A 22,590-nucleotide genomic window follows, 5' to 3' on the forward strand; every position below is an offset into this window, starting at 1 on the left:
CTGTACGGACAGAAGGACTGCTGTTTTAAGGCTCCTCTGCTGCAGGACGCCCTGCTGGAGGTCACGGAGACGAGGCCACAGTCCCTCGGGCTGCCCACCAAGTCCTCCAGCCTCCTGCCTCCTCATGCGAGGTGCGGCCCTACCACTGTCTGTGCCAGCAGGGAGGGATGTGTCTGGAAGGCAGCGGCATGGAGGTGATTTCCAGGCTTCCCTCTGTGCCACTGCCCCCACTTCCAGAGGCTCCAAGGACGGGGTCGGTTCCTGAGAGGACAGCACCCTAGAACGGATGTGTAAATGAGCCAGAAATGCAGCTCTGGGGCCTGGAGCCATCTGGGATCAGCAAAACCTGCCCCTGTTAACTAGAGCCACGCTGCATCCCCAGCGGGCAGCGGGCAGCGGGCAGCAGAGGTGTGAGGAGCACACAGCACGGCCGCACAGCTTACTGTTGACGATGAGTTTATCTCACACAATTATTTTCGTACCTATTTCATTCATATTTACTGCTTCACATACATGAATCCAAATGTCATGTACTGGAATGTTTAACACAGGAAGCCACCCAGGCACAGACAGTGATGTGATTCGGCCAAAGTCCCCTGAACACTCCCAGCTGCCAGACTCTGGGCTGTGTGCCTCTTGAGACGAGCACAGCGAAGCCCAAACCGGCCAAGCTGCCCAGAGACCTCAGGGCCCAAGTGCCAGATGCTGTCGTGAGACGTTCACTCCTGGTCCCCACCTGAGTCTGCAACATGGTGGGAGCAGCCTGCACAGTTTGAGTCCCTTCCTTGCTCCTACAGGAAGGAGTAACTGCTGAAGCCGTACAAAGACTCTGGTCCTTTTATTCACCCTCTGATCTTCTGGTCCTGTGGGCTGATGGAGGCCTGATGAATGATCCAGGGGCAGCACACTACTGAACCTGCTCCGTTGGCTTTCAACGAGCCCCTGCTGCAGCGGCTGTACACCTGTAGAGGGCCGGTGCCCTGCGGCCCTTGCCCAGGAGTCTGCCCCGACTGGCACACTCTCTCACAGGGCGTGGAGGGGGTGCCCCGCGGGCCCTTGCCCAGGAGTCTGCCCCGACTGGCACACTCTCTCACAGGGCGTGGAGGGGGTGCCCCGCGGGCCCTTGCCCAGGAGTCTGCCCCGACTGGCACACTCTTCCTGTCTCAGGCTCATCTGGCTCCAGGTTTGTGGAAGCAGACCTTGCTCTCATTTTGTGTTCAAGTTTTCTCTTTCCTAATGTTCCGTTTGAAAGAGAAATATTCATGATCAACAGTTAAGTTTGAAAAGTCAAAACGTAAGCCATCACTCATTTACTTCTTTCTTATTAGTGTAGAATTCGCCTCTACGGCAGTGTGCAAGTCATTCTCTTAGACAAGTAGGTAACAGGACAAAAAAAATAAATGTTGTATATCCCAGTAACATGTGAAGATTATTTATAAGCTATGAAGGCATCTGTCTCAGTACTTCCTGTCCTTAAGACACGTTTTCTCCTGCTGGCCATTCCTTATGCCCCTCCGCTAACCACTGCCTGCCCAGTGCACAGCCATGCAGACTGGTTCCAATCACAGAGGCCACATGGGTTAGGGAAACAGCCCGCTTGTGCCTCCGGGGCCTTGCTAATGAGGAACTGGGGGTTATGAGTGGGACCAGAATGCCATGCTCATCTCTGCATTATGTGTCTTTTCTTCCAGCCTAAATGATGCAGAAAATTGATTATGTCATTTCCTAAATGCATGAACAAAAGAAAACAGGTTAGGATTTAAGCTTTAGATGTGAGTTTTATGGATAAAAGGCCAAGAGGGCATGTTTAGATTCTCTCACTCTAGAAAAATGTGGATATTGGGACAGGTGATTCAGAAGTTACTATTAATGGTACAGGGCTTTCTCCACTGCCACTTTCTCATCTAAAATTAGGAATTTCTTTTCAACTCAGCATAACTGTAAAGTTATCTCGGTCTCAATGGTATATCTGTTCCTTTGCAGGGCTATCTGCAATCCCATGGGTGCAGCTGCGGAGCTGTCTGGGTCACCGCAGCGAGCATATGTCTAAAACACACATGCATATGTGTGTGTGGATGGATGCGTATCGTGATATGTGCGTAGAGTGTTATCTTCGTCCCTATGGTATCAGCACACACATGGAGGGCTCCCGCAGCCCCAGGGTTGGGTATAAAGCTCTCTTGGTCCCATGGGATAATAATGGCAATGCCGTGTTAGTTCCCATGGTTCAGTGCAGAACTGGCTCCAATGCTTGGGGGTAAACATATGGTGGCAGGGTTATCTCAGTCCCTAGGCTAGTCCGCAGCCTAGGCCCATCTCAGTCCCTAGGGTATGTGCTACAGAACTATGTCAGTCCCTGGGCTAGTCCGCAGCCTAGGCCCATCTCAGTCCCTGGGCTAGTCCGCAGCCTAGGCCCATCTCAGGCCCTGGGCTAGTCCGCAGCCTAGGCCCATCTCAGGCCCTGGGCTAGTCCGCAGCCTAGGCCCATCTCAGGCCCTGGGCTAGTCCGCAGCCTAGGCCCATCTCAGGCCCTGGGCTAGTCCACATCTCAGTCTACATGGCATAAACACACATTTCAATTGTTACTTCCCAATGTCATCTCTTCTCCCTCATTTCCAGTCACCAGGGCTGCTCCTTTCCACAGTGCATGATGCCTGCCTGTGTTTACTCTTTAGAGTTGCATACAGATGTTCTCACTCACTGGGGACACACGCATACAACTGCCAAAATGTGTGTTACAGGCAGTTATAGGGCCAGCTGTGTGGGCTAGAGCAGGTGCACCGCCTGGGGTTCCAGCTTCTCAGGTGAGTGCCAGTTCATGTCCTGGCTGCTCCCCTCTGATCCAGCTCCCTGCTAATGCTTCGGGAAAGCAGCCGAAGAAGGCTCGAGTGCTTCTGCACTTGTCACTCATGTGGGAGATCTGATCAAACTTCTGGCTTGGTTCAGCCTGGCCCTTGTGGTCAACTGGAAAGGCAACTGTGGACGGAAGATCTCTCTTTCAAATAAAAAATTAAAAACTAAATCATCATACATTTACAGCATTGATTTATTACTTCATTATTACTATCAGGCAGTATTTTAGGGGATGAGTATGAAAATATATACTTAATTCATTTACTAGCTAATATTTGTTGAATACCCATTACATATCAAGAACCAAGTGCCACACAAACAAGGATATACAACAGAAGCAATTTCTGCCGTCTATTTAACTTGTGCTTTAAGAAAACTAAATTGGGCCCGGCGTGTGGCCTAGCAGCTAAAGTCCTCACCTTGAATGCCCCGGTTCTAATCCCGGCAGCTCCGCTTCCCATCCAGCTCCCTGCTTGTGGCTTGGGAAAGCAGTCGAGGATGGCCCAAAGATTTGGGACCCTGCACCCGCGTGGGAGACCCAGAGGAGGTTCCTGGCTCCTGGCCCCGGACTGGCGCAGCACCGGCTGTTGCGGTCACTTGGGGAGTGAATCATCGGATGGAAGATCTTCCTCTCTGTCTCTCCCCCTCTCTGTATGTCTGACTTTGTAATAACAAAATAAATAAATCTTAAAAAAAAAAGAAACTAAATCTATAAAAATCTGAATTTGTACTCATACAGAGCAGCATGTCCTAACATGTAATGCACCTTCCAGCAGAGGTACGGTATTTAAGTAACAATAGGTAAATACAGTACTCTAGTGGGCTGGTGTTGCGGTATAGTGGGCTAAGCTCCTGCCTGGAATGATGACGCCACACGTGTTCTGGCTGTTCCACTTCCCATCTACTCCCTGTGAATGCACCCGGGAAAGCAGTGAGAGATGACCTAAGTGCTTGGGCCCCTGTCACCTGCAGGAGACCCGAGGGAGCGCTTGACTTCAGCCTGGCCATGGTGGACATTCCTGCAGAGCTGAGGCAGGCAGATGACGACCTACACTCTTACCTGCCGTCTGCCTGCTCCTCACTTGTTTCTACTCTCCCACTTCACTGGGTTTGGAACAAACGGAAGTGTACCAGCCCAGTGCACACCTCCCACTGGTTCTAATCCAAGCCCACGGCTCCAGGAGACAGACAGCATCCCCGCTGAGACACCTCATGGCAGGCACATCCCAGTCACTCATAAATCTGGCCCACAATATTCCAACTGATTACATTCTGTCTATATATGAAGACAACAATGTAAGTTAAAGCATTTGCATACTCACAGCTGCTTGGATATTCATGTGTGTACAGCTTGTACTTCATATACTATGTGGTGACAGAAAACAGTTCAAAACTACAAGAATTTATATCTTGGGTACTTTCTTTAGGTTATTTAAAAACTAATTTCAGATTCCCAAACCAGCCACAGCTAGGGGGCACCCCCACTGCTATTATTCTCATATTCCCATGCCAGCATCAGCTGGGGGGTGGCCAGCTCATGGTGGCCTGGAGGATAGTGTTGGTGGGGGCATGCAGAGACCCTAGGGCTCAAGTCCAGGCAAGTAAGGCGAGCTTGGGGATTTCCCTGGGTGCTTGGTCCTGGGTGGGGCAGGAGGTGGGGAAGAGAGCCCAGGTTAGCATGCTGGCTTGGTGTGCTAGTGGACCAGGGTTAGGGAACCTTGGATGAGCCTAGATCTTGGGTGTGTGCAGGGATATGATCCAATGACACTACATGAGCTACAAGCTGGAAGACCATGTGCTCCCAGCACAGGAACTACTGACTGATCAGGGAAAGGGCCAGGGGGATGTGCCAGGGAAGGGTCTCTGAGGGAGTCTGCTGCAGGTGAAAAATAACTTCTGAGAGACTCCCAATGACAAGGCACTGTATTTGCAGGTAAGAGAGGGGGCTGAGCCCGGGCAGTTTGGAGGGCAGAGGCTGGAGGACCATTACAGGTCAGCCTAATGTACCAGTCTACAAGGAAGACCTGAGTTGGGCTAGTTAGCATGGGCCACAACTGACCACCACTCACAAGTGCACACTAATGCTAGGACTGGGGGCCTGCCTGACAGGGCTGGATCACAGTATCTGCCAGTGAGAGTCAGGTATTAGGCTAGGACACTAATCAGCACATGAGAGAACCAGGTCCAGGGGCAGACTCTGGCGGGGATGGGGGGGATGGGGGGATATGTGGGCTCACCCATGTGGAACTGCAATATTTGCTGGTTAGCTTAAGAGCTGGGGATGCTGACAGGCTGAGCAAGGCATGACCATGGAACTCCAACACTCATGCGTACTGAGGTTTGCAACAGGCTGGGCAGGTCCAGGCTGCAGTACCCACAGGCACCCCCAAGTAAAGAGTTTGGGGCAGACTGGGCCACAACATCCTCCAGCTCATACAAATGCTGGGACAGAGAAGGCAAACAGCCCAGCACCTGCCAGCACATGTGAGATTCAGGTCTAGGAGTGGGCCTGGTGGGTGCAGCTTCTCCCCTAATCTCCCTATTTCCCCCAGATACCAGAAGAAGAAAAAAATGGAAACAATGGTCTCACCCACTTTCCCCTAATCCTTGACCCTTCCTACCCTGATCAACTATGTAAACATCAACAAAAATAGAATTGTAAAAAAGACTAACTTCAAATTATGCAATTGAGTTAGATGCACAGAAAATAGCAAACTTAGGGGAGGAAAAGTGCTATCTTATTTCTTATAAAAATTATCAGCCATGAACAAATTATTTTCTAAATTAAATAAAAGTATGTAAAAGATTATTATAGATTTTTAAGCTTCTACAATTTAGTCTTTTTTAAAAAGATTTATCTTTATTGCAAAGTCAGATATATACAGAGAGAAAGAGAGACAGAGAGCAAGATCCTCTGATGACTCACTCCCCAAGTAACTGCAACAGCCAGAGCTGCGCCGATGTGAAGCCAGGAGCCAGGAACATCCTCCAGGTCTCCCACGTGGGTGCAGGGTCCCAAAGCTTTGGACCGTCCTCGACTGTCCTCCCAGGCCATAAGCAGGGAGCTGGAGGGGAAGCGGGGCTACCGAGATTAGAACTGGGGCCCATATGGGATCCTGGCACATTCAAGGTGAGGACTTCAGCTGCTAGGTCACCATGCAGGGCCCTATGATTTACTCTTAAAGATCTTAATTTTTTACTGTGTAAGTGCAGTACATAGAAAATTAATCATAAATTTTATGAAAACCTAAGATTTCCATGTGTATTCTGTCTTAAAAAGGAACTAGTTTCTTAACTGCATGGGGACAGTGAGGACTTTTTTCAGAAGCTACATTTAGGATGGCTAGCCAGTGACATGGTCCCCTAGCTCAGGGAATCTGAACCCCAACACCAGTCAAAAGCAGCCATGGTTCTCCAGGGATCAGGACTGACTCAGAGAGTACAAACACCAAGCCCTCTCCCCTAGGGAAGGTTTTCCAGAAAGCTCCTATTTCCTAGGGCAATCGTTACAAAGTCAGGATAAAAACAAAACCAAACAGCCCAGAAAGGAAACTGTGTAAACTGAATCCAACATCCTGTATGTCCCAGTGTCTGCTCCTCCTTCGTGCACGACAAACAACGGCCAGGTGCCTTCCAACATCCGAGACCACTGGCTTCTGATGCAACTAAGCACAGCTTTCCACACCAGGTGCTGAGGCACTGACTTAGAACACGACAGGACCTCCTAATCAAATGTAGCTACAGAACAAGACACTTGACTGAAAAATACTGTCTTTTTGATATGGAATAACAGTTTTTCCTACTATAAAGACATAAGAACAATCAAGATGTGCAAGATTCCGTAAGCATCTATATACCTATAATGCATTCTGATGGATATCCAACTAAATGAAATCTGGTTAACTGCTACCCTGGTCTTGTCTGTGTCCGAGAGGGAAATCCACGGTCCAGGAGGAGCACAGTATTTCAGGAGCAAAGTCTCACAATGAGGCAGAGTGCCGTCTTCACCCTAGGCATCCCTAAGAAACAGTCCTTGTCCTGCTCGGCACCACATCAGACACAGCAACTAAACGCTATGTGATGGAGTCCATGCAGTAGGTGTGTATAACACGAAGGTGTGAAGAGAACAGCTCCCTGACTGGCAGGGCCCGGGGAGCTTCCAGCTGCTTAGCAGGGCTAAGTGGATTCATCTCTAACCACCTTGACGCAGTTTTCACTCCCCTTCGCATGGGCACTCAACCACCCCACTATGTAATCTATTGAGGCATTGTCTGCCCGTGAGATGGCTTTTACAACCAATGTGAGCTTAAGAGTTAATGTTACTGAGGATGTCCTGGTGAGTGGGCCTTTAACTACACACAGGAGTATAATTAAGTCTGTGCTGTTTACCCATTGCCATAAAATCTGGCCCAGATATTTAGCATGCTTTCTGGGGAATGGCTTGATAAGAGGAACCCTAAAAGTTATCCTGTTACTGTGACCCTAAAGGTCATTCTGCTATGACAAAGAATATAGTTACTGTGACCCTAAAGGCCATCCTGCTATGACGAAGAATATAGCTACTGTAACCCTGAAGCCTATCCTGCTAAGGCAAAAAATACAGTTACTGTGGTCTTAAAGGTTAGCCTGTCCTTGCAATTCTTTAGAATATAGAAAATGTAGTTGTTTTAGTTGTTTTCATAAATTTTAGCTAGAGGAAATACAGGGTGATTTCACTAATATCATAAAGATATATTTTTGATTATTGTTTGATCACTTATGAAGTTGTAGAGCCTGCAGTTGTAGAGGAATGTAATGTTTATAACTTTTTGTCTTAGATCTTCATGTTTTTTCTCTCTTGATGTATTTCTCCCATTTAGTGATAGATAAGTTGAATAAGAATTGTAGTAGGAGTGTATTACTGCATAAGATGTGTTGTCTACTGAGAAACTCTTGGTTGCAACATTGGAATGGATAATGCCTTGTCTAATAGTGAAACAATTTGTAGAATTGTCTTTGGAAACACTCACTCATCCATTGTAGAGTTGAAACTTAAATAGAGTAACTTAGCTCATTGCTAACTGCAATTCTTTCCGCCATTTTTACCCTTGCTTTACTTGTTTGGTTAACAAATTGTGTGAGCTTACAGACCTATGGCCAACTAATGTCAATAACCCCGATCCCCATAGACCAAGGCCCCAGTCCTTTTAACTCATACGTAATTCAAGGTAGGGGTCTGGTTGACACAGATGGCGCCTAGGTTATAGCCCAGACCTGAGGAGAGCAGATGAAGACTGGCAAGCCAAGATAACCAAGGAATGTGGAATCCTTCCTCAATCATTTCTCAAGAAGTTGTAAATTGTGCCCCCCTGAAGCTATGTCAATATGCCCCTAAGAAAAAACTCTGTACTGCTTCTGTATAAATAAAGCGGACAGCTTTCTCGCTTTGTCCACTACGATCAAGGAATCCTGGTGGTCCGTCTCCTTTCTTTTTCTCTTCACGCCTCATCCACGCACCCTTCCCGAGTTCTGGACTCAGCTGGAGCTGGACTCCGGCAGCTATGGATAAGCAGCAGGTAGCAGAGCTCCAGTCCCTCTCTGCAGGCTGTGGGCATCCCTTGCAGCTCGCCTATCCCTGCATTGTGACCAAGTGGCTACTTGCACAGGCTCTAACGGCAATGTGGACTGCCCGGGAGCCCATGCACATGAAACCCCTGAGTGCTGCAAGGAGGCCAGGTGGCCTGCTCAGCACCAGGGAAGGCAGCCCACCATCACCCTGACAGCAGGGATTAGCTCATCTATTCATCTGCTGCAAGATCATCCCCAGGAGGAGAAAGAAGCTGACCTTGTCACACTGTCCAACAGGAGCAGAGGGCTGGGGTGCTGTGCGGGAGAGCTTCCTGGGTGTAGCCCTGTGTATGCCAAGAGCAGCTCACCTGCTGGGTGCTGGCAGGGGGGCTTGGAGCACCTTGTCAGGAGGGGCGGTAACAAGCAAAAGAGCAACCGATGGATGCATCTGTAGCGGGAGATAGGCTCAGGGAGCCTTCGACACAACCGTCATGTCCGTCTCCAACACTGAGCAGGAGCCCGGGGCCAGGGCTGAGGGCGTTGTCCCCACAGCCCAGCCACCCGCGGTTCCCTGCCTGTGAGCCAGTGACACGTGCCCAGCCACTTCCAGTCCACTCTGTTAAAATCCCACTCTGTGCTGAAATGCCCATGAACTTGATGCAGGTTTTCCTTCTGAAACAGAACATCACATCTACCTCGTAGAAAACCAATGGGAACAAGTCCCTGAGCGCACAGGAGCAGCTAAGCAGCCCAAGGACTGCTTCCAATGACAAGGCTGCGAAGTGGGTTGCAGGGGGCAGGGCTGCTCTTTAACAGGCTCCAACAGGCAGAGGCTGCTGACACAAGGTCACTCTTCAGACCTCTTCCACACTAATTATGTTTTGTGTTCACTCTAACAGCCTGTTTCTTCCTGATCAATCAGATGTGTTGTACAATACAACTTTATCATGAAGGCAAGCTCAAAATTCTGATCAATGTGTTTCTAGGCCTGAGTGTTTGATCATCCACAGTCAGCCTAATTTGGCAGTTAGGAAATAGATCTTGAAAAGGAAAACACACACACACACACAGACACACAAAGACACACACACACGGAGATACACACACACACACACACCCTGTTAGTTCTCATTCCTGTGATTATCTCATGTAACAAAAAGCCGTGGGAAGGACGCAGTAGTGGTTACTATCAGGTGTCTTCTGCACAGGCCATCCTCAGTCAGGGCCACTCCAGATGGTGGGCTCCAGGCCTGCCACTGCCCTCCTGCAGGTTTGCCCCAGCTGGCTGCAAGCCCTGCCAGGTCCCGGACCTGCATTCTGCATCACGGAGCCCCTCTCCTTCCAGTATCTCACTTGATGCATGGTAGACCTCAACAACATGGGGCGATAAATACCGGATGCATTTAAATTCACACATGATGTTTTCAATGCAATGAAAAGGGCATTAATAAAAGGAATCTGCTTAAGCAATATATTTCTTCAGAAGAAATAACTCGGCACTGGATTTAAGAACGTAAGTTTTGATTTTTTTCATACTCTGGCCCGCAGTGACTAGTCCAGCAGGCTCTCTGAACCTTCAAAAACCAAACTGAACATGCAGCGGGGCAGGCTGCGAACTCTGGGAAGTCATGGGGAGAGGAGGAGCAAACAAGCTAGGACTTTCCATGCCCCAGTCACTGCAAGTGGATCCTGACAGAGGATGAGGGCAGCCCACGCCCCAGTCACTGCAAGTGGATCCTGAGAGAGGATGAAGGGAGCCCATGCCCCAGTCACTGCGAGTGGATTCTGACAGAGGATGAGGGCAGCCCACACCCCAGACACTGCGAGTGGATCCTGAGAGGATGAGGGCAGCCCACGCCCCAGTCACTGCGAGTGGATCCTGACAGAGGATGAGAGCAGCCCACGCCCCAGTCACTACAAGTGGATCCTGAGAGGATGAGGGCAGCCCACGCCCCAGGCACTGCGAGTGGATCCTGACAGAGGATGAGGGCAGCCCACGCCCCAGTCACTACAAGTGGATCCTGAGAGGATGAGGGCAGCCCACGCCCCAGGCACTGCGAGTGGATCCTGAGAGGATGAGGGCAGCCCACGCCCCAGGCACTGCGAGTGGATCCTGACAGAGGATGAGGGCAGCCCACGCCCCAGTCACTGCGAGTGGATCCTGACAGAGGATGAGAGCAGCCCACGCCCCAGGCACTGCGAGTGGATCCTGACAGAGGATGAGGGCAGCCCACGCCCCAGTCACTGCGAGTGGATCCTGACAGAGGATGAGGGCAGCCCACGCCCCAGTCACTGCGAGTGGATCCTGACAGAGGATGAGGGCAGCCCACGCCCCAGTCACTACGAGTGGATCCTGAGAGGATGAGAGCAGCCCACGCCCCAGGCACTGCGAGTGGATCCTGACAGAGGATGAGGGCAGCCCACGCCCCAGTCACTGCGAGTGGATCCTGACAGAGGATGAGAGCAGCCCACGCCCCAGGCACTGCGAGTGGATCCTGACAGAGGATGAGGGCAGCCCACGCCCCAGTCACTGCGAGTGGATCCTGACAGAGGATGAGGGCAGCCCACGCCCCAGTCACTACAAGTGGATCCTGAGAGGATGAGGGCAGCCCACGCCCCAGGCACTGCGAGTGGATCCTGAGAGGATGAGGGCAGCCCACGCCCCAGGCACTACAAGTGGATCCTGAGAGGATGAGGGCAGCCCACGCCCCAGGCACTGCGAGTGGATCCTGAGAGGATGAGGGCAGCCCACGCCCCAGGCACTGCGAGTGGATCCTGAGAGGATGAGGGCAGCCCACGCCCCAGGCACTGCGAGTGGATCCTGACAGAGGATGAGGGCAGCCCACGCCCCAGTCACTACAAGTGGATCCTGAGAGGATGAGAGCAGCCCACGCCCACCCTCTGCCTTGAGCCGACAGCAGGCAGCTCCTCAGAAGAGGGAGCTCCTGAGCCTTGAACGTCCCAGACCCCAGAGCGGAAACAGCAAAGTTCCCTCTCTGTAAATTACCCAGTCCCTGGCACTCCATCACAGCAGTGGAAAGAGAAGTAAGATATTATCCTAGTCTAAGAACTGAAACACAAATTCCGTCAAAGGGCAGGCTATAAAATCAGCATACAGACATCAGTATTTCCATAGGGTAAGAAGGAACTATATAAGAAACAAATTAAGAAAATAATGTCATTTATGATAATATATCATAAAATACTTAGACTTAATTTGATCAAGTGGGTGAAAGATCTACCCAGGGAAAACTGCAAAGGATTGATGAAAAAAATCAGATTTGATGACTGTGTTTAGCCCTTGGCCTGTGCTTTTTCAAGAAATGCTGGTTTTCTTACCTGAAACTTGTTACATTCTTTATTTAGTAGAGGGATAAGTTTGTGATTATAAAATAAACTGAAAGTATGTCATTGTGAAAACTGAAAGATAAAATAAGACAGGAAGGAGGGGGAATGGGCTTATGGGAGGGAGGGAGGGAGGGTAGCGTGGGAAGTACTGTTATGTGCTGAAGTCTGTAGGTATAAAATACATGGAATTTGTTGAACTTATACAAAAATGTAAAAATGTACAGTCAATGTATATAAATAAAGGAATCCTATCTTCACGGATTGCAAAAATTACCTTTGCAAAAGTCTCTACAGTTCACAATGATAACAGATTGAACCCAATTCTTATAAACATTTCTGAGGCATTTCTTTCTCAAAAATAGGAGAAAATCCTAAAAATTGGTATAAGACTGCAAAAGACCCAAATTAGCCAAATCTCTTTTGAACACAATGAGCAAAGCTGGAGGAATCACACTCCCCGATTCCAAATCACCTTACAAAACAATAATAATTAAATCAGCGTGGTACTAGCACACAGACGAGTAGATCAAGGTAACAAAATAAGAAACCCAGTGGAAAACTCAGACTAAAGCTACAGCTGGAACTAGAGCAGGGTTAGAGCGAGCCAGAGTGACGCTGAGTTGGCAGTACCCGGTAAGTGTGCCAGGAGCATACAATGGGGACGGAAAGTATCTTCAACAACGTTTTATGGGTATACAAGGGCATTTAACCTGAAACTTATCAGGATGAACACGTGAAGTCGACTTTTCACATTTCGCAATTCTACAGTGTTCCAAACAGACTTGAGGTAAACAAGCAGCACCAAGGCGAGCTTTTCTGTAGGAGTTTAATGCAATCGCTTAAAGACAATAGTGATTTACCCACTATGAATGTTTAAACGAGTAGCCTATGTTGGATAGCACATTGTACAACAAGAATACAGAGAACAAGGATTAGACACTGTGAGGAAAAAGAGATTAAGTGTCTCACGCTAAAGAAAGAGCATATTTATACATACACACACAGCTATACACACAAGTACCACATGTACTCACACAGCTGTTTTCTTATCTAATGACCTATTTGACTTACACACATTAACATTTTGTACTAGTTCCACTCAGATGTGACATGGAAAGGTGCAGAATACTTGTGGTTTAACTGACTTGTGAAATGATCAAGGTGTTACCAAACCAGAACAGACTTCATGCTGTACACTGGACGGACTACGCACAGTACACCATCTCCCACGGACTACTCTTAGACGCACACTGCTGCGTCATCACAGGAAGTATTGAGGCTGCATTCCAAAGCTGAGCTATAAAGTCATGCAGTGCTCTGACAGATGTTAACCTGTTGATGGGAGGCTGGTCTCGGGGGCCTCCCCCTGCCCCTGCCCTGCAAGCGGCCTGGACGCCGGTCGCCTGATCAAACACTGTTCTGGATCACAGCAAAGTCCCACATACATGAGACTCCAGGAGTACAAGCAGCACACAGTGCTGGGGCAGCAGGGCTTCTGCGGAAGGCTTACAGATGGCCTAGAGAGCTGCGGTGAAGGCTGGATTTGGTGCTTTCCCTGTGCTTCCCAGATCCATATCTCACATTATAGCTGTGAACTTCACACATATGTATGGTTCATTGCATGCCAACTCTAACCTGATGAAGCTATTACAGTATGTACAATAGAGGGCTATGGTTCCATCTCAATGTTCTCATGTAATAAAACGGCCAGAAGCAGGTTTCCACTCATTGCCACAAGAGTGCCAACAATAAGTTACAGGAAACAGGGTGCGGGGGAGGGGGCCCAGCATGAAGCAGCACTGAGAGTGGTGGAACTCAGGAGTGGGCGCGAGCAGTAACCAAGTGGGAACAAGGCTTCAGACACAGGCGAAGACAGACATTTTTACCAAATCACTCAGAAACAATGACTGGTTTCCTCATCTGAGGATGGCTGACCCTGAGGAGCCAGGTGCACCGCCGTACTTAACAGCTGATCTCAGCATGTGGACTGGGCCATGTCTTCCAGGTTGTGCTGAGTGGGCAGTCTGGAAACTAGCAGAACAGCTGCAGGATGCAGTGTCTACGATGCCCACCTACTTTGAGACGGACTCAGTTCTCCCTCTGAGCACCTACAGCGCTTGCTGGCTTGTGCATGGCTATGTCGGTTTGTGCCTCAACCACCCTGCATATCTCTCTGAGCTCCAAGCGGGGAACACTACTTATGAATCTTTGAGCCCTTACACTACTAATGGCAGAAAGTGAGCATCACAGATTTGCCGAAGGGCCATCAGCCCTGTCTCTGCTGACACCACTGTCCATTTCAGTGACTGGCACACACACCATCCATTGGTTATTGCACCTATACCTGGATATCTGAATCTTAGCATTCAACAGCAGTCGTATTTGAACCTTGATAAACTCAGGCTTACTTTAGTAAAAGCTACAGTCTAGTGCATGGGAGCCAAGAGACGGGAGTTCACTCCTGCAATCCAGAGAGCTCCATGGGCTGTGTGACTCTGCAGAGTGAAGCATCAGGGCAGCTTGAGCAGGGTGCGTGTGGCGGCAGAGGGGCCACCTCTTGTCATCCAGTACACACTCCCTGTGCTTCACTAGTGCAGGCTGTGGGAAGCGAGGCCAGGCACTGGGAAGCTAGGAGGTGCAGCAGCTGCTGAGGTCACTCTGTGGAACAGCAGGCTACGCTCTGATACATGACTGTGGAGCTGTTCCCCCAACAGGCTGGAAGGGCAGGCAAGTCCACAGGCAGTAATGCCTGTGAAGGACAGTGGGCATGACCTGGGGAAGCAGGTCTGTGTGCTGGCTGCAGGTGTCCTGTCCAATCCCATCCAACACACAGGCTGCTGGCTCCTAAGCCCCTGGCTCTGTGCTGAATGCTGCAGATTCAGGAACAAAGGAGCCAGGCCCTGGTTCAGGAGGGAGGTGCATCCCCACTGTGGGTTGCAACTTGAAGAATTCCTCTGCCCAGTGACAAAGACACTTGTGCCCCTAGAGTGGGCTAGTCCCCCACTCCGACCCATGGAAGTCAGGGAAGCTTTGACCCAGGTGAGACCCAACCCTTCAGAAGCCAGCTTTGGGGAATCTTACCTGTTAATAAATCACTAGAAATGAGTGTGTGAAGATGGGGACAGACGTGCACACTCTGCCAGAAAACTATGCAAGGCAAGGGCTTTTAATCTGATTAGACACAGAAAGAGGAGCTGGCAGAAGAATCCCACATGGAGGGAGCAGCCGACATGCGAGACCCAGGAGGATGACAACAATGGCAGATGAGTGAGTGATGCCATGTGACAGGTGCGTGTGTGAGGGCAGAGGGCAAGGTAAGGCCTAGGTGGAGTCATGAGTGAAGGACTCGTCTGCTGGCCTCAACCACCCTGCACATCTCTCTGGGCTCTGAGTGGAGCTCCAGAGGCTATCCCGAAGGCAGTGTGCAGATGTGTGAGCTTTCCAGGTGTTCCACACAGGCTCGCCCTGAGGCTCTCTCGGCAAGCCGCTGGCCATGGGAGGCCAACAGGGAGCTCCCACACAGCCTCACTTATCCTCCCAGCAAGTGTCCTGGCTCCAGCGTTGAACTGCATCTTTTCATTGTGCTCTTGGAGGTCACCCCAGCCCCTCCATCCATTTACCAGGCTCTGACCTGGTATTTTGCCTGAGATGTATGGTTCCACTGTCTGTGAAGGCAGCGGGGAGAAAGGCCAACACAAAGTGCTAGTCATCTTTGTCCAGCCTTGGCCTATCCACCCCGGGCTAAGAGAGGGCAGTGAACTGAGCTGGAGGTGGACAAGGGGCCATGGGAGAGAAAGGAAGTAAAGTCAGAGGATGGAAGACTCCAGGGAAGAAGCACAGATCATGATGACTGTAAAGGAGATCCTGGAAAAGTGAAGCCAGGGGACAGAGCACACAGAGGCGCATGGACAGCTGGACAGAGGCCCTGCCCTCACAGCTGGGGCCCAAGCCACGGGGAGACATGTGCAGATGTGGCATGAGTCAATCCACACCCAAGCAGAGGAAACTGCTTTAGTGCGCAAGAGATTGGGATTGAAAAGCAGGGTCCCCGGGATGGGGCTCAAGCTGCCAAGAGCGTCAAAGCAGAGGGGACCTAGAGAAGAGCATCCTGTGGGGAACCAGAAGGAACTGCCAGCAGTGTCCCAACCGACCAGGTCTGTGAGAACTGGAGTGAGAACTGGGATACAAAATACTCAGACAGGAGCCCATTAACCCTGAGGGCATTTACAGGCTGAGGAAACGAGACCAGTAAAAAAGGGAAGACTGATGATACAAAGTCTAAAAAAGGTAACTGATTGAGCTTTAATTCCAGTTTACTATTTCTGGCTCCATGAAAAATGGCTCATGGAACAAATCAGTTTGATGTTCAGACAGAACAAGATAGAAGGTAAAAATAGGAACACAAGAAAGGAAAGATAAATTTTAGGTGGAATTTTTCTTCCTCTGCCACCAGCAAAATTCCAAGTCCTGCAGGTAAAGCTGATATACCAGCTTTAATTGGAGCGTTCTTTAGCAATGCCTAGACGTGTTAATGTAAGTCCCATGTCATCTCCAAACATTTCTTTATGGGATGGCAGTTCTGAGCAGCTGAAGCATTATTCTGAATAAACAGACAATCATGGGCATGCAGAGATTCCAGAAATGCTTTGCATCAACAAAAACTTATTTTTAATCACATTTCCAAAAACATTTTGAACTACTCTCATATGTAATACCCAAGGACACACTTCTGTAAATAAAATAAAATATATTACCCACTAAGACTATGTTAAACACAAATTAATCTTTCTTTTCTGTTTTGAAAAACTCAGAGTGTCCTGCCTCATCACTATAAATATGAATTCTCATTGGCAATAGAGAACTGTGTGTTTAGTGACACTTGCTAGTAGAAAAGTCCCTTTCTATTTGTTGACTTGTTAAATACATAGACTTACAGACTGGGAGAAGGCAAAGGTGCAGAGCTCACAAAACGCAGAGTATTTCCAGTGTGCTGCCCAGTGCCCTAGAGTCATCTTCATGTTAAGGATTTACTGCACACCAAGGCACAAACACAATGCCAACATGTGACCATGGTTGATGAAGTGTTGTGTGGTGGCCCACCACAGATACCACTTCCTCCACTTCCAGAGAGCAGGGCCATTTAGGTAATGACAGGACATGGATGGGTGACTCATCAATTCAAACTGGCAGTTCTTCATAGAGTAGTGGGTTCAATTCAAATAAGAAAAGCAAAATGCATGCTTTGTAATGGACAGGAAAGGAGCTACAATGAGGAGATTCCTTAATGAAGGGGAAAACACAGAAATATTGAATATGTGCTATAATTGCCATTGTCAAAGGAAAAACTAAATGGCAAGGATATTTAACAGTGTTTTGGCTGACAATTTTTGCTCTCATTATTTGTCCTCATGGAAATTGGCATTTCATGACAGAATCTCATGTGTGAGAACATAAGGCTGGATGTGCAGGTGCCAGGCACTGGACCAGTCTGCGGACAAGAGGAGCCTATGGCACTCACAGGCTGGAGGACAAACAGCACGCAGAGTATCGTGTACCTATTTTCATATTATTCCATCTTTTTTTCTCATTGTACATCAGAAACACAGCCTGCAAATGGCACACTGCGGCTGCGGGAGGAGGGTGCTGATGGTCCCCCATGTCAGGTCACATATATTCCAAAGCTCCATGAGAGCTAAACACGGAACAGTTGTGCATTCCCATGCCAGCCAGGCTCCACATGGAAACCACTTGAATAAGCGTCCACTGAGGATGCCCCGATGCACCAGAAGGCTTGGATCATGAGAGCCTCCTCTTCTCCAAGCGACCGCACACACCCCTGCCCCGGCGCCACCGATGCTCTCTCCACAATGGCTGAGACACGTCTTGCAATCTCCATTTCGTGACAAGTGCTCAATGCTGACAACTACCACATCTTTCTTGATCTTACTAATGCATAAATTACCAGCTGCACACACCACAGTCTGATCTATCTACCAGGAAACGAGCTGGTAGGTGAAGGGAGGTGAAGGGTTTACACCACACACTAAGACACTTTGAGTTGGGGATGCTAAACTGTGAGGCATGGGCACAGGAGCTCAAGATGTTACCACAAGTTTTCGCTATTGTGTGATGGTCCTCACAACACAGACTTTTCAAAGATGAATTCCTGTTTGTTAGGAAGCTGTGAGGAGGTGGGGGGCACCTGTAGACCAAAGCAGGAGCAGTCATGGACCCAGAGACATCAAGAGGCAGCCTAGGCTGAGGGGTTCCAAGACTGGATGGTAGCCAGTATGGAACTTGGGAACGACATCCAAGATGGATTCAGTTGCACATGTTACTGTCACCTGTGAAACAGGAGTTCATGCAGGACACCAAGAGAACCCCGAGTACAGCATCCAACACACAGGACAGGGCTCAGCGACACATCCTTACCCTTACTATCGCTGACGGGAAGGAAGGAACGAAGGGACGGGGGACGATATCATCATGATTACAGATTGCCAAGTGGCTTAGAGCTCATCTCCTGAACTGGAGGGGGAGTATTTTACAGCCAGTGGCCATCTGGTGACATCATTATGGGCCAAAACAGTCACCTTTCCATTGGCTCATTGTCGATACTCCTTGACTGCATTCCCACTGAACAAGGCCCTTTTCACTTGTTGAACTCTTTATTCAGTGGAGCATTAAGTCCTTGACTATAAAGTAGATTAAAAATGTTATCTTGCAAAACCAAAAAGAAGGAAAGACGGAAAGGGGTAAAGAGGTAATATCATTATATCCCTGAAATTATAATAAAGTAAGATACAAAATAAATACAAAATAAATTAGCTTGCTGCAGATTTACTGAATTGAGTCCTACCTGAAATTCCCTTGGCAAGACCAGAACAAGTGATTTTGCAGCCTAACACAGCCCATGGACCAGACATTCCCCACCCACTCTGAGTTACAACAACACAGCCCAGGGACCGGATGTCCCCGACTCTGAGTCACTAGACGCAGGAGAGTGGGGACCCTTCACAAGTCCCTGGCTCCTGGCTTTGGATCAGCTCAGCTCCAGCCACTGCAGCAATCTGGGGAGTGAACTAGTGGATGGAAAATCCTTCTTTCTCTATTTCCTCTCCATAAATCTGATCTCCCTTTCCAATAAAAACAAATACATCTTTAAAAAAAAGAAAAACTGGGCCCAGTTCAATAGCATAGTGGTTAAAGCCCTCGCCTTGCACGCGCCAGGATCCCACATGGGCGCTGGTTCTAATCCCAGCGGCCCCGCTTCCCATCCAGCTCCCTGCTTGTGGCCTGGGAAAGCAGTTGAGGACGGCCCAGAGCTCTGGGACCCTGCACCCATGTGGGAGACCAGGAAGAGCTCCTGGCTCCTGGCTTTGGATTGGCTCAGCTCCAGCCGTTGCGGTCACTTGGGGGGTGAACCATCGGACAGAAGATCTTCCTCTCTGTATATCCACCTTTCCAATAAAAATAAATAAATCTTAAAAAGAAAAAAAAAAACTTATTGAGAAGGCAAAGAGCCATACATGCTGATGACCTTGATGGAGTTTAGGAGAAATCAGGAATATTTCTTTTCTGCTTTAGCATACAAAATTATTTTTAGAGATTCATGGATAGAAATCTTCTTGTGGAGATTCACAAATACTTTTGCCCTTAAGAGCAAAATTTCAAATAGAAAACCTTAGAAGTTAATATATGATCAGCATTCACAGATACCACTAACTACTCAGTGACATGATGGAGAAAAAATGGTAGGCTAGTAGGTTGGTACTGTCAGGAATGGAGGCAGCCAACTGGAAAAGCAAGCAAGGCAAGTCTCGGGCTCATCCGGCCTCTCTGGCTTCTAGCTTAGGGGCTGTTTCTTTCTCTCCCCTCTCTGCTCTCCTCCTCCTCCATCTTCTCTCTCTCTCTCTCTCTCACTCACTCATCTTCTCTCTCTCTCTCTCACTCACTCACTCATATACACACACTTCATGAAGAGCAGATACTTCGACAATACCACATACATCTACAGCTCACAACATTCCAGTCACTGGAAGCAAAAAAATCTGAACTCAAAATCTAGCACTGGACATTTAATATCTGTGAAGTAAGGCAAGCTAGTTAAATCTGCTGATTCACTTTATTATCTGAAACAACAGGGACAATTATAGCTATTTTACAGTACTTTTGTGAAAATATTTTGAGAATTCAGATTTACTCTATTTGCTATCTGCATATATTTTTACCATATAATTTCACATCTTCAGTGACACATGAAAATCCTATGTTTTCATGAGTTGGGATAAAAGCATCTTAATTATTTTTGGTTTTAAAATTAAACTTGACTTTTATGTAACAATATTATTTTTTCTAGGAATTTTAGTACCTTTCCATGTTTTCAAGTACTTTAGTCAATGAGATGTGAAATAAATGAAACTGAATGTTAGTTTAAATGTAGAGACGTGATCTAACAGAGGATGCAAACAACAACTTGTGAACCGCAGTGTGTACGTGGCTTGTCCCTGGAGGCTTTCTGTGTCAGAAGCTTGGCCGCCAGCATGACAGGAAGGAGCGGTGGTGCTCAACTGGCGGGGCCTTGCCTGGCTCTCACCTCTGTCTCTGTGTGACTATCGCTCACACAGGCACTTGTCATGTAACCTCTTACTCCTGCTGCCTCTGGTACCATCCCATGGCCTCAGCATGGGTGAGTGGGCCCAGCACCATGCCCTAACCTTTCCTTTACAAGGAAAGGTGACAGAAGCCACCATGACCGCCGCCACCTTGTCACCCCCAGGCAGACCCTTTCACAAGATCATCCTGGCCTGCTTCCTCTTGGCACCTGTGGCAGCACGTGGGCAGTGGGCCTGCTGAGGTCTCACCAGCTGCAGGGAATGCTGGAACTTGTACCTTCAGAAGTGACTCTGCCAGAACATAAATTCCTTCTAGATACATGTTTGGTTGCACTTGTCTTTAACAATCCCACAATACCTTATATTATCCCTTACACAGATGCACAGTAAACCTCTACTGAAATACGATGTCTGAAGCCACAATTTCCCTAGGATTTTACTTCAGCCTGTGATCATTCTTCCCTCTCCTCTAAGCCTCTCCTACACAAGTGTCTCTCTCCTTTGCTAAATGTCTTCAAGAACTAGGAAAATGGTTCAAATGCAGCATTATCAAAATTTTAAGTATATGGACAGTACAAAAGAATACTTCCAAAAATAGAGGGAAATGAAATACATATGTTTATTTTGCTGGCAAAAACTTGAAAGTAATGCATACATTGTTAATATATGCATATTTCACTAAGTTTTTCAAGACCTCTCAAAGACCAAAATATGTGTGAACAAACCAAAAACCCTTATCCCATGATGGAGTATTCCAGCTATGGGTAAAATCATTCAGTTTTAAAATGCAAATTTATAGTAAAGAAATCAACTACAATGGGAAAGGCTCTGTGCTATACACACAGAATGAGGAAGAATAAAAAATGTTTTAAAAGCAAGCCTAGCATAGCCACCAAGTCATAGGGTGACTATTCACTATTGTTCTTAAAGAGCTTCACTTGATTTGGTTCAAATTCTAGAGATTATGATTTGACCTGGTCTATTTATATAGACCCACTTCATTCAAGTCACTGCAAGATGGTAACACATTATTTCAGGATGTGAAAGCTTTCAGAGAGGAGTAACAAGCTGTTCAGGGCAGCCTGTGGGCACAAAGTCCTGGAGGACACAGGAGAGACCTGGGTGCCACCCCCAGCACTCTCTTTCTCACTCTAAGCCTTTCAAATAAATGAATCAATTTTTATAAAATAAATGAATGCAAGGTATAATCAGACTTCAAAACTGTCTACCAAACTCCCAGAATATTTTGCATGCCATGCTTGTCATCTGTGGCAAGGAGAAGACATGCCACCCATAATTAAATCCACAAATGACAAAGCAATCCAGTGCCAAAGTACTGGTATTATTAGTGATTTCAAGGTTATCCTCAGAGGGCACATCAAAACCAATTCACTTGTAAGCCATAGCAATTTGCTTCCTTAAGCCTATTTTATTATTCTGAATAAGTCCTTGTCTAAAAAAAAAAAAAAAAAGTCCTAGCTAGAAATAGCCATAACTTCTACCGGAAACAAAACCCACAAGGCCTGGGCTTGTTAACTTCCCGGAAATAGGATTTAAGTTTCAGAAACCACTGTAAGGAAACTTCGGAATGCCTTAGTGCTTTATATATTACATCTTTTTTTCAATACAAAAAGCAACTGTTTCCAAAATATCTTTAGAAGCTAAATGAGTATGAATCTTAATTGTAAATTACAGCAACATTGCCAAGTCAGCAGATAAAGAGAGTGGCTGTAAAATTCTAATAAAAGGAAACATGTTAATCTCACTTGGAAATAAACTTTCTTTAACAACTAAATATTTTCAAATGTTAAGTAAATATTTTTAAGTATTAAGTAAATATTTAATAGCCTTGTGGCTAAAATCCTCGCCTTGAACACGCAAGGATTCTCTTTGGGTGCCGGTTCTAATCCCAGCAGTTCCACTTCCCATCCAGCTCCCTGCTTGTGGCCTGGGAAAGCAGCTGAGGACGGCCCAGGGCCTTGGGACCCTGCACCTGCATGGGAGACCCGGAAGAGGCTCCAGGATCCGGGCTTCAAATTGGCTCAGTTCTGGCTATAGCAACTGCTTGGGGAATGAATCATTGAACAGAAGATCTTCCTCTTTGTCTCTCTTCCTCTCTATATATATCTGACTTTGCAATAGCAATAAATAAATCTTAAAAAAAGAGAAAGGGTGCCACATTGCATTCTCAGGTCCCTGTGACTACCACCAAGCACAAGCTGTCCAT

At 47.8% G+C, this 22,590-nt stretch overlaps 1 protein-coding gene across 1 annotated transcript in view; it reads right to left on the bottom strand.

Moving 5' to 3' along the window:
* Window positions 1–22,590, bottom strand: part of NELL2 (neural EGFL like 2) — a 237,230-nt gene that overhangs the window by 16,722 nt on the left and 197,918 nt on the right. The gene's annotated exons all lie outside the window — the stretch shown is intronic.

Source organism: Ochotona princeps, chromosome 27 (genome assembly GCF_030435755.1).
Source record: "Ochotona princeps isolate mOchPri1 chromosome 27, mOchPri1.hap1, whole genome shotgun sequence".
Taxonomy (NCBI): Eukaryota; Metazoa; Chordata; class Mammalia; order Lagomorpha; family Ochotonidae; genus Ochotona; species Ochotona princeps.